This window comes from Lygodium microphyllum, chromosome 9, assembly GCF_053477565.2.
Source record: "Lygodium microphyllum isolate KBCC chromosome 9, Lygodium_microphyllum_v1.1.10, whole genome shotgun sequence".
NCBI lineage: Eukaryota > Viridiplantae > Streptophyta > Polypodiopsida > Schizaeales > Lygodiaceae > Lygodium > Lygodium microphyllum.
In genome coordinates, this window is record NC_141143.1 from 120,983,612 (window position 1) to 120,995,673 (window position 12,062).

Genomic DNA, 12,062 nt, shown 5'->3' on the forward strand with positions numbered 1-12,062 from the left:
ATGATTGTAGAGTGACTACCCTACAAAATTATGATTTTGATATCACACACACGAGGCAAGGATAGTACATTGGCTAATTTTCTTTAAAGAATTGGACATGTAAAGTTTCTCAGCCATGAGATTGAGCTACATATTGACTCAATTGAACAACTACTACAAGAATCCTATCTTTTGGATGAAGAGCTTAGCCATACATTTCAAAATTTACAACAAGGATTAATGGTAGAAAACTCACATTTTTAGCTTAAGAATGGCCTCATATAACTCAATGGCATGATTGTTATTCCCGCTACTTTTCCCTTCAAGCTGAAAATTATAGAGGAGATACATTCTTCACCTATAGCCAAACATTTTGGTGTGTTTAAGACCTATTATAAAATCAAAAAAAATCTTTCATTGAAAGGGATTATGGAAAGATGTGAAGGATTATGTTATGCATTCCACGTGAACAAAATAAGGACATCACTTATAAGCCTGGTGGTTTATTTTAGCCATTCCCTATTTCTAAAGGAAAATGAACATATATAACTATGGATTTTATTATGGGCTTGCCTACAACTAAAAATGGATGGGACAACATCTATGTGGTGGTGGATAGACTCACCAAGGTTGCCCATTTGATTCCTAGAAAGACACAGTTCACTATATCATAGGCGGCTAATTAGTTCATGGAGCACATCTTTAGATTACATGGATTAGTGCGTGATTGTGCATGGGGATACAAAGTTTATGAATAGCTTTTGGTAAATGGCATTAAGCTCCATGGCGATTAAGTTGGCTCCTTTTATAGCCTATCATTTGTAGATTGATGGCTAGACAAAAAGGGCAAAGAAGTGGTTAGAGACCTATCTTTGCCATTTCTATCATGATATGTAGCATGCATGGGATCCTTGGTTACATTTAGCTAAGTTTTCTTATAACAACTTCACCCATGCTAGTATCAAAATTTTACCTTTTGAGGCTTTATATGGCTACAAAGTGCCCCTTCCCATAGTCATTTTCAATGAGAAGATAAAGCCTCATGGGAAAGAGAAATTAGAATGGATGGAGACCCTTCTTGAATAGTGCAAGGTGAATCTTAGAAAAGTCTAAGAGCAAATAAAGATGTGTGATGATGAGAAGACTCATCTTATGGAGTTCTAAGAAGGAGTCTAGTTGGTTTTGCTAAAAGTATCTATCTTGTCACTCTACCTTGAAAGATGGTTCCAATAACAAACTTATTCACAGGTCCTATGGACCCTACAATATCTTGAAGTGTATATTCTTGACATGATTTATGAGTATGCAAAGGTGCATGATACTAGTGTATTAATCCCTTGTCAAGGGGTTTTAGAAGTACCTATGATTGGGCTAAAAGAGTATTGTCTTTTTATTATGCATACAATTCTTTGTTCATAATTTATCATGGGGTGTGGCTATAACTACTAGTTTTGTTCAATGCTCATTTGTGGATCACTATATCTTAGGTTGGTTTCTAGATTGTAAAATATACATTGAATAGGTTGTAGCTTTTTTATATTAAAAATATATATTTATTTTGTGCAAATCATTGAGCTCATTACATTGAGATATTCAAATTTTTCTTAAATATTGTCACACTTGTGGAATCTTTGTCATGTTTTATAACATACCATGAGATTTAATTGTGTCATTTGTAGCATTTAGGACTATCCTACACCATCCATTATTGCAAGATTTTGAATGTTTTTAGATTGATATGGACCCCTTTAGTACTACACAACTATGTGCAATAGCAAGATAACCATACTCATACATAGTTCTAATCTACATTACTTGGTATAAGGAGCATGTTAACACAAAGCTATGTATAAAGAAAATGTCACTTTTAGAAATGGTTTTTAAATGTCAATGCAAATGTGCCATGTGAGGTTTGATGAAAGTATGGAATGTATTACATAAAGGTCCTTGATGGCATTTAAGCCTTGAGTTTCTCTTACACATGTTTGTTGCTTGAATCTTGATGCAACCCAATCACCATCCATCACTATAGTAGATGAAGGTTATTTGAATGATAGATTTTGAGAAATTGGAAAAATTTTCACCGAGTCAATATGCTAATTGATATGTCCATCCATATATACAAATAGATATACCAATTAAATTTGTAAAAAATATTACTTGATATATCAATGGCAGTTATGGAAGCCAACATATTGGCACTAGTGAAACTTACCTAATTTTGAAAGTTATCCTACTCTGGTCATTCTTTTGGCACCATTGCTGAAGGTAAGTGCATGAACATTTTTTTCTCCAATTTCATGCTACTAAGCATGTTTCTTGTTGCTTTAAATTATGATGCAACATGCCTAGGTTTTAGTAGCTTTTGGGTAATTTTTGTGGGTAGTATTAACACACACACACAGAAGGTTTCTAAGTCAACCTCTAGCTTAAACCTATGCTTAGTCTACATTTAGGAAGCCTAGTAAGGCCCTTCATCAACCCTTAGCTTACACTTATTCTTAGCCTAGTCTTAGCAAAGTCTAGCTTAGCTTACCCTACGTATAGCCAAGACTAGCATGGCTTGGCCTACACTCAACTTAAACATATGCTTATATGAGCTTAATGAAGCCGCCCTAGCCAACACTAGCTTGGGATATCCTATATGTAACACAACATACATTAGGGTCCAAAACATTAAAAAATGTACTTTTGCTAATCCTTGGATTAAGAAAATAGCCAAAGAAAGTTTGCCACGTATATAAGAATATGGTATTCTTATCTCCTTTGCATTGGAGTTAGTAGAATCAATTCCATGGTTCTATCCTCTCTTTTAGTCAAAATATCTGAATTCTAACATGTTTTGTTAGTCTCAATAGCCCTATTCACTGACAAAAGTTGTCAAAATATATATTAAAGTTTTCCTTGCAAACACACAATAAGTTTTGATGCAACTAATATATATAATTTTTGTTCTATCAATGCAAGTAATAAAAATAGACTATTCTTTGCATATATATTTCCATCAACAAGTTTTGAGTGACAACCTATGGAGAGCTTGAGTGGTACTTTCCATGACATTAGAAGACGTTAGAGACAATAAAGATCTTGACAAGACAACATAAGTTTTAAATTAAGATTAAGTTTAATCATGTAGACCATTGGAAAAAGAGATGCATGCATTCTACCTTGTAAAATTTGTGTACAATTCACCATTGTGTTTTTGAACCACGAATAAAAACAATTGAAATTTTATTCTTCTTGTGATAATATAATACAAATTTTGAATATATATTCAAGCTTGACAACTGTGCAAACCATTGAAAAAATATTTCAATGTTATTTGTCTTATATACATTGTATCTCTCTCACTATTATGTGTTTAGAACAAAATATAAACAAACACTATCAATTTGGTCTTTTGTAATAGCACTTTTTGTGAAGAAATATTTGCTAAAAACATTATCTACTACAATATGATTCTATAGATAAAACTATATTCAATTTTCATACCCAAAGTATTTTATTACATCACAAGCTACAAGATGTTAGTAAGTTTTATTACATTATGAATCACAAGTTGTCAGTGTATATGTATAAAGATAAAAAATAATTAATCTATCCTTAGGGTGGATTCCTGGGTTATTAGCGAGTTGTTAGCAAATGCAATTTTTAAAAAACCTATTTACAATATAAAGAGAAAGAACCACCGAATATATTTTAGTATGGCCATGTATTCTAATTAAAGAATTCATAAACTTAGGTGACTCCTCAAGAAAAAACACCAAGATAAATTAGGATCCAATGCCCTTTGCAAAGCAAAATAATAGTCAATACATAATAACAAAATAAAATACACAATAAATTGTACTCATATTAAGCTATACATTTCAGCATAAGGACAAAATATGTGATAGATTGTGAGGCCATTGTATGAGTTGAAAGTTTTTGTAATATTTGGTCTTATTTCTAAAAACCATAGAGAAGTCATCAAAATACAAGAGATGGGTAACAAGGATTGGATATATTCACAAACATTTAACTATATAAATTGCCTATCCTTAGAGTTTGGATCTCTTCCTCTATTTCAATGCCTTCTTTATCTTTCATATCATGTGTACTTTTCTCCTCAACTACTACAATCCTTATGGTGCACTCATGGGTAACATTAGAATATTTATTATTTATGAGCTTTAAAACTTCTTTTAAAAATTTTAAATTTTTTTCACAAAGACAAAATGCTTTGAAAATATTTAAAATGTACTAAAAATAGGGGTGTGATAATGCAACATGATAAGGCGATTTTGATAAGCTCAAATCCCTTTAATTACATCATATCAACATACCTCTATTTTTAGTGATTTTCGAATACTAAATGTTTTAAAACTAGAGAACATGTTGAAAAAAGAGTTAAAATTAGTGAACATTTTCAAAGCATTTGATATTTTTAAAATTATTTGAATAAGTTTAAGAACTCATAAAATAAATATTATAATATTATCACATTATAAAATCCAATTGTAATCATGTCCCTAAAAATGAAAAAGAAAGATTTCAAATATAGTTGAAAAGAATTTGAAAAAAGCATGAAAAATAAGAACTATTTGATATGATGCAAATAGGGGGTTCAATCATGAATGGAATCCCCTATAATTCGCGTCATATCAAATATTTCTTATTCTTCATGATTTTTCTAGATACTCTTGGTTAATGTCACTTGATACAAAGATTGTTACATTTACTTTGGCATGTGATTTAATAGAAAGATTATTATATATAGTTTGAAGCATCTTAAATGTAATAAGGCTTGAAATTTTTTGGATAGTCCTTTGCTACTTATTCTATTTATCATTGCATAGTTTGGATCCAAAAGTTATTCTACTTATCTTCTTGAGCTACAAAAAAGAAAAATGGAAGAGGTCGCGAATAGTTATATCTTTTTTAGATAGTGTATTCTTGTAGCAATTCCTTTGCTAATTATTCTATTTATCATTGCATATTTTGCAAATTTTAAGAGAGGTTATCTTTTTGAAGAGTTATTGAATATAGTGTACCATAAGTAATACTTTATAAATGGCAAATTACACTACAAGATATAGACCTTATACTGACGTTAAAAGTGACGAAAATCTAAATAACAAAATTTGCCCCCGTCATCGCAAAAAGTGTCATTATTGGCGATGCTATAGAACAATCATTATCAATGTCGGTATCAGTGTCGATATCAACGTTTGCGACGCTGATACCGATGCAAATAACGACACTGATAACGACACTCTGCGACACAAATAACGGCGCATGCATGTAAATTTGCGACTCTAATAGCGACGATAACAGGGGGGAAAAATTTTGTGGCAGGGCAGATATAGCACTGTGTGCTTTATTTGGGCCATACAAAATAGTTTCTACACTGTGTACAATGCTCGTGTAAACAAAAACAAAGTATACTGAAATCATAACACTGATACATGAAATAAATACATGATCGCATAATGAAAGTGACTGGTACAATCATGAGAAGATATCACTACTACATAGAAAATGTCTACATAGATCAGGCGACCAAAAAAGAAAGCTGCATGAGCTCCAAGGATCCAAGGGCGAGCTACATATCCTCGCCATCCGAAAGCTTGTCCCGCCGCAAAGGAGCATCGAATGGACTCTGCAGCGACGACCATAGCATTTTGTTGTTTGGATCCACCATTGGTAGCCATTGTGAAATATACACTAGCGCCTCAAACACCAACCAACCTTCAGCCATGCTACCTTCTGGCCGAGCTTGTTGTCACACAAAGCCTTTCAGGAATTTCATGAAGCACTCTAAGAACATCCATCTCGTATGGACAGGTCCAGCAATCTCCACTTCATCTACAAGATGCACAAGAAGGTGGATTTGTATCGTGAGCATGTTGGTAGGCAAGTATTTCTCAAAGAGACAAACCGTCTCCACTGCTCCCCACCTCGCGGATTCAATAGAAGACATCTCAATCTCCTTCTATGAGATCCATTGCACCAAAGTCGACAACCTGTAAATGGCCCCGTGTATTTCTGGAATAAGGCATCCTGTGATCACGATCGGTAGTACAAACTCCCACAAATGAGAAAGCATTATGAACAATGGCTACACTCCAAATAGCAAAATGTGCACTCCAATTACAATCCATTCGTAGTACAAACCTGACATATCTTATGCCAGTCATGGGATTTTAGCCCTGATAATTGGTCGTCTTTAGAAAATGCAGACCTGAGAGAACACATCATACCCGTCAGAGTGCGGATAGACTTGACTACTTGCTTCACAATGCACTCTTCTTTAGTGGACAAAACCCAAGGAGTGCGAGGTAGCTGCACGTGACCATCAGCACACTCGACTGCGGCCAAAGCGCCTCCATCTTGCCTACCTCCTTCAAATCCATCGTGCCCCTATAGTGTCTCTCTTTCCTATGATGTGGTCCCATAGCAAGCTGCCCACGTTCTTGAAAATATGCATGGGATCCAACAAGTGGTTGACCTGTAAGTGGGTCCAATATGGCAACTCGTAGAAAATTGAAAACCGTCGCATTCCATTTGGATGTAACTCTATGTGGACCATTTTCAGCTCGTACAAGCTTGCGGCATTCATACGTGTTGGAGGTCGTCCAAGAAAACCTTTCCTGAGTTCATGACTCTCTAGCAAGAAAGCGGTGTGTCCTCGATATACCATCTTCTTCATGGTTCGTGACCTTTGGGAGTCTAACTGTGGCCTGCACAATGGACATGCATGATAATCTGAGGTAACCAGACATGTTCCAATACCACAACCCAGTGAATACAAGCTTGAATGAGATAAAATATAGATATCACCAATGAGAACGGAATCCTGTTTACCTGAGCACTCTCCGAATCCCGAAAAGTCATGCATCGTCCACATGAGAATGGCTCGAACCTCGACCATCGCACTTGCTCATATCTTGCACGGTGACCCCCTCCTCCCACAAAATCTTAAGCTCATCAACTAATGGATGAAGATACACATCCATATTTTTGACTTTGTAGCGGGACTGGGGATGAGTAAGCTAAGGATGAGAAGTCCTTTCTTCATAGAAAGCCACGGAGGGATATTGTAGTTGACAAGGACTATAGGCCGCACACTGTAAGAAGTTGAGCGCAGACCGAATGGGTTTACGCCATCCATTGCAAGACCGAGCCGAAGATTCCTTGGCTCTCGGGCAAAGCCTGGGAAGGTAGAGTCAATGTGGCTCCATACGCATGAATCCGCTGATATTTGTTGAAGTCCATCCGTGGACCTATTCTGCGCATGCCACATTGTCAAGCTCACCATGCCGGACGTACGAAACATGTGGTTTATGCGGGGGATAAGCAGAAAGTGTCTGAGAACTTTTTGAGGGATGGTTTGCCCTTGCAAGTCCTATCGATACCTATGAGCACCACACTTTGGAAATGTCTCCATAGTCTCGTATTCTCCTTGAAACAGTATGCAATCGTTGATACATACATGGATGTTGTTGTAGTCCATGCCAAGCTTTCGTAAAACATGTCGTGCATCATCTGGTAATATATGATATTTCAATAACCTGAAAAAAATCATAAAACACCTTGAAAAAGTACAAATGTTTTTAATAATAGTGCAGAAAAGAAATCAACGAAGCATATGTAAAAGGTACCTGAATAACTCGGTCACACTCGCATCGCTCCACCCGTATTTTGCTTGCACACTTAAGAGTGCAAGCTGTGTCTTTAGGCGAGATACTCGGCACCCATCATATAATGCTATGGATGCTTCCTCTCTAAGCAGATCAGAAGTCTCGACATCCATGGGAATCAATGCATCGATCATTGCCTCCATCTCAGGCTCCAAGATTGTAGGTAGGTCTGGAAGGCTACCTGTCTCCTCTGGCATTGACAGTATAGATTGGGCAGTGCCTTGCAAGTGGTAGATTGGCTCATGCACTCCATCCATCGCACACCCATGAACTTTTCTAATTGGCCACAAAGAGTGCACTCCTCCTTGGGACGAGACGTCACCTCCCTGGATAGAAAATTTGCCAGCCATACCCAATCTTATTGTATATGGTATTCAATTAGCTTGCGAGTACAATGCATGATTGATATTGACTTTTCTTACCATTTGCTGAAAATCTGCAATCGCCTGATCAATGATCTCAGATTGAAACTCACCGAATCATCGTACATATTCTATAGACAATCGACGTTTGTCTAATTGCCAGCTTGCATTGAGAGCAAGGACATAGGGCACGCTGATTAAGATACGCCTCGCGATCTTGAACAACAGGACCTTCATCGTTTTCCATTTTGTCTACGTTACGACAAACAATTTGTTTTTGTTATCATTCTTTTTTTCTTTCTTAAATTGTTCTCCTCTCCTTCCATCTCTCTCTTTTTTTTTCTTTCTTAAATTGTTCTCCTCTCCTTCCATCTCTCTCTCTTTTTCTACGTTACGACTACGACTACGACCACGACCACGACTACGACTACGACTACAACTATGACCACGACCACAGCCACGACCACGACCACGACCACGACCACGACCACGACCATGACTACGACTACGACTACGACTATGACGACCATGACCACGGCCACGACCACAACCACGACCACGGCCACGACCACGATGACCATGACCACGACCACGACTATGACCACGACCACGACCACGATCACGACCATGACCACGACCACGACCACAACTACCATGACCATGATGACTATGACTACGACTATGACTATGACTACGACTACGACTACGACCATGACTATGACTACGACTACGATCATGACCATGACTATGACTACAACTACGACGACCACGACCATGACCACGACCACGACCTACGACGACCATGACCATGACCACAACCATGACCACCACGACCATGACCACCGCGACTACGACTACGACTACGATTACGATTACGACCACAATCACGACTATGACTACAACTACGACTACGATGACCATGCCCACGACCACGACCATGACTGTGACTATGACTACGATGACCATGACCACGACCACGACCACGATCACGACCATGACCACGACCAAGACTACGACGACTACGACTACGACCACGACTACGACCACGACCATGACTGTGACCATGACCGCGACCACGACTGCGACCACAACCAGGACTATAACTACGACTATGACCACGACCACAACCATGACCACGACTATGACCACGACCACGACTATGACCATGACCACAACCACGACCATGACTACGACTACGACAACCACAACCAGGACTACGATGACCACGACCACAACTACGACCATGACCATACCCAGACCACCACAACCAAGACTATGACTACGACCACGTACCACGACCACGACCACGACCACTACCACGACTACGACCATGACCACGATCACGACTACGACCACGACCACGACTACTCACGGAATAAACCTTAAAATGGTTATTATGCTCAAATATATGCTTGTTAGAGCAGAAATTTGTTCCTTAAACTATTCTAAGGAAGAAAGAGGGTTAATGATAAAAGAGTGTCCTTCCTTACAAGTGATTTTATATCATATTTTTTAATTAAAATTGATAGTTGAAGATGAGTTTCCTAAGAGATCTTGTGGTGATGTTGTTTTAGTTTTGCGAAGCATATGAATGATGCTGTTTTAGTTTTTTGTATTTGTCTTTTTAAGAAGAGATTGATTTTTATGGAATATCCAAAGTTATTTTTGGATTTACGTTATGAAAAATGAATTTTTTTCTAACTGATAGGCTCATTGCCTTCATTGTATACTTGCGTGGTGGAGGCTAGGACAAGCCCCATGTATGAGAGGTCTCTTTGTAGAAAGAACATTATGCTAGGAGGCACAAGTGTGCTAGGGTTCTCTAGCCATATATCCCTTAGGTTTGTTGAGGATCGGCCTAACCCCTATGAGCCTAGGATGAGCTTATTGTAAGGTCTTATTTCCTTTTCTCTCTTTCTCTCCCTCTCTCATTTCCTCTCCCTCCCTCACCCTCACCCTCTCTTTCTCTCTTTCCCTATTAGGTTTAATGATTTTTCTCTCTTTTTCTCTCTCCTCTCCCTCTCTCATTTTTTCTCTCTCCTCTCCCTCTCTCATTTCCTTTTCTCTCTTTCTCTCCCTCTCTCATTTCCTCTCCCTCCCTCACCCTCACCCTCTCTTTCTCTCTTTCCCTATTAGGTTTAATGATTTTTCTCTCTCCTCTCCCTCTCTCATTTCCTTTTCTCTCTTTCTCTCCTCTCTCATTTCCTCTCCTTCCCTCACCCTCACCCTCTCTTTCTCTCTTTCTCTATTAGGTTTAATGATTTTTATCTCTTCTTCTCTCTCCTCTCTCTCTCTCTCTCATTTCTTTTTCTCTCTCCTCTCCCTCTCTCATTTCCTTTTCTCTCTTCCTCTCCCTCCCTCACCCTCACCGGCCTCACCCTCTCTTTCTCTCTTTCCCTATTATGTTTAACATATTTTCTCTCTTTTTCTCTCTCCTCTCATTCTCTCATTTTTTTCTCTCTCCTCTTCCTCTCTCATTTCCTTTTGCTCTCTTCCTCTCCCTCTCTCATTTCCCTATTATGTTTAATGTCTCCCTCCCTCTCCCTCTCCCTCTCCCTCTTTTCCTCTCTCATTTCCCTATTATGTTTAAGGTCTCCCTCTCCCTCTCTTATTTCCTCTCCCTCCCCCCTCTTTCTCTCTTCCTCCCTCTCCCTCTCCCTCCCTCTTCCTTTCCCATTTCCTCCCCCTCTCCCTCTCCCTCTCTTTCTCTCTCTCTCTCCCTCCCTCTCCCTCTCCCATTTCCCCCCTCTCCCTCTCCCTCTCCCTCTCTCTCTCTCTCATTTTCCTATTATGTTTAATGTCTCTCTCCCTCTTCTTTTCCCATTTCCTCCCCCTCTCCCTCTCCCTCTCTTTCTCTCTCTCTCCCTCCCTCTCCCTCTCCCGCTCCCTCTCTCTCATTTTCCTATTATGTTTAATGTCTCCCTCCCTCTCCCTCTCCCTCTCTTTCTCTCTCATTTCCTCTTCCTCTCTCAATATATACAAATTATACAAAAAACAAGTAAAAGAGAGAGAGATTGCACTCTCCCTCCCTCTCCCTCTCTCATTTCCTCCCCCTCCCTCTCCCATTTCCTCCCTCTCCCTCCCCCTCTCTTTCTCTCTCTCTCCCTCCCTCTCCCTCTCTCATTTCTTCCCCCTCCCTCTCCCTCTCCCTCTCTCATTTCCTCTCCCTCTCCCTCTCTTTCTCTCTCATTTCCTCTCCCTCTCTCAATATACACAAATTATACAAAAAACAAGTAAAAGAGAGAGAGAATGCACTCACCGTAAAGACTCAAAGAAGGGTTTGGCAGCTCCTCTTCGCGACGGAGGCTCCTCTTCGCCCTTTGTAAACCTCCTCCTCTTCTTTGCGAACGGCGACGGCGGCGCGGTGAGAAGCCTTCTTTCTCTCCCTCTCAGCAAGACGGTAGCTCTCTCTATTGCTCTCCCTCTCACTCTCTTTCGTGAATGCGCGAAATGTAACGTGCTTGGGTTTCGGCCCGCGTTTTTTTGCTCTGGGTAGCGACACCGCTATTTGTCGTCACTAATCGGCGTCGCTATGGCCTGATATCCTTGTAGTGTTAAGAATTCTTTTATTGGGTTGAGAGTCAAGATATTGAGGTCTTTTTTGTGGTCTATGCTTTTTAGCATAGTGGTGGCCAACCCTAATTATGCATGAGTTTTGCTATGTCTTCCATGTTAGTTATGAAACTACTAGGATGGTCTTTTGGTAAAGCTATTACTGTTAGGAAATCACATAGTTACAAATATTTTCATGCACCTTAAATTGACTCTCCTTATAAAGTTATTTTGCCAAAGTCATTGAGCAACTTCATTAGCATTTCACCATGAACCCTTTGAGCTACACTTTCCATCAAGTTAACAACTCTTGTCAAGCTTGTTGCAATAGTTTGATGTAGGCCTATGCAAGCTACCTTTAGCTATCCTTGAATGTGCTAGCTTCCTAAAATTACATTTCTTGGAGGGCTATTTTGGCCCTTTTCTACTCCAACTAGATTATGAGCTCTACTAGTTGAGCTTTACTTTCATCATGTTGTTTTTGCAT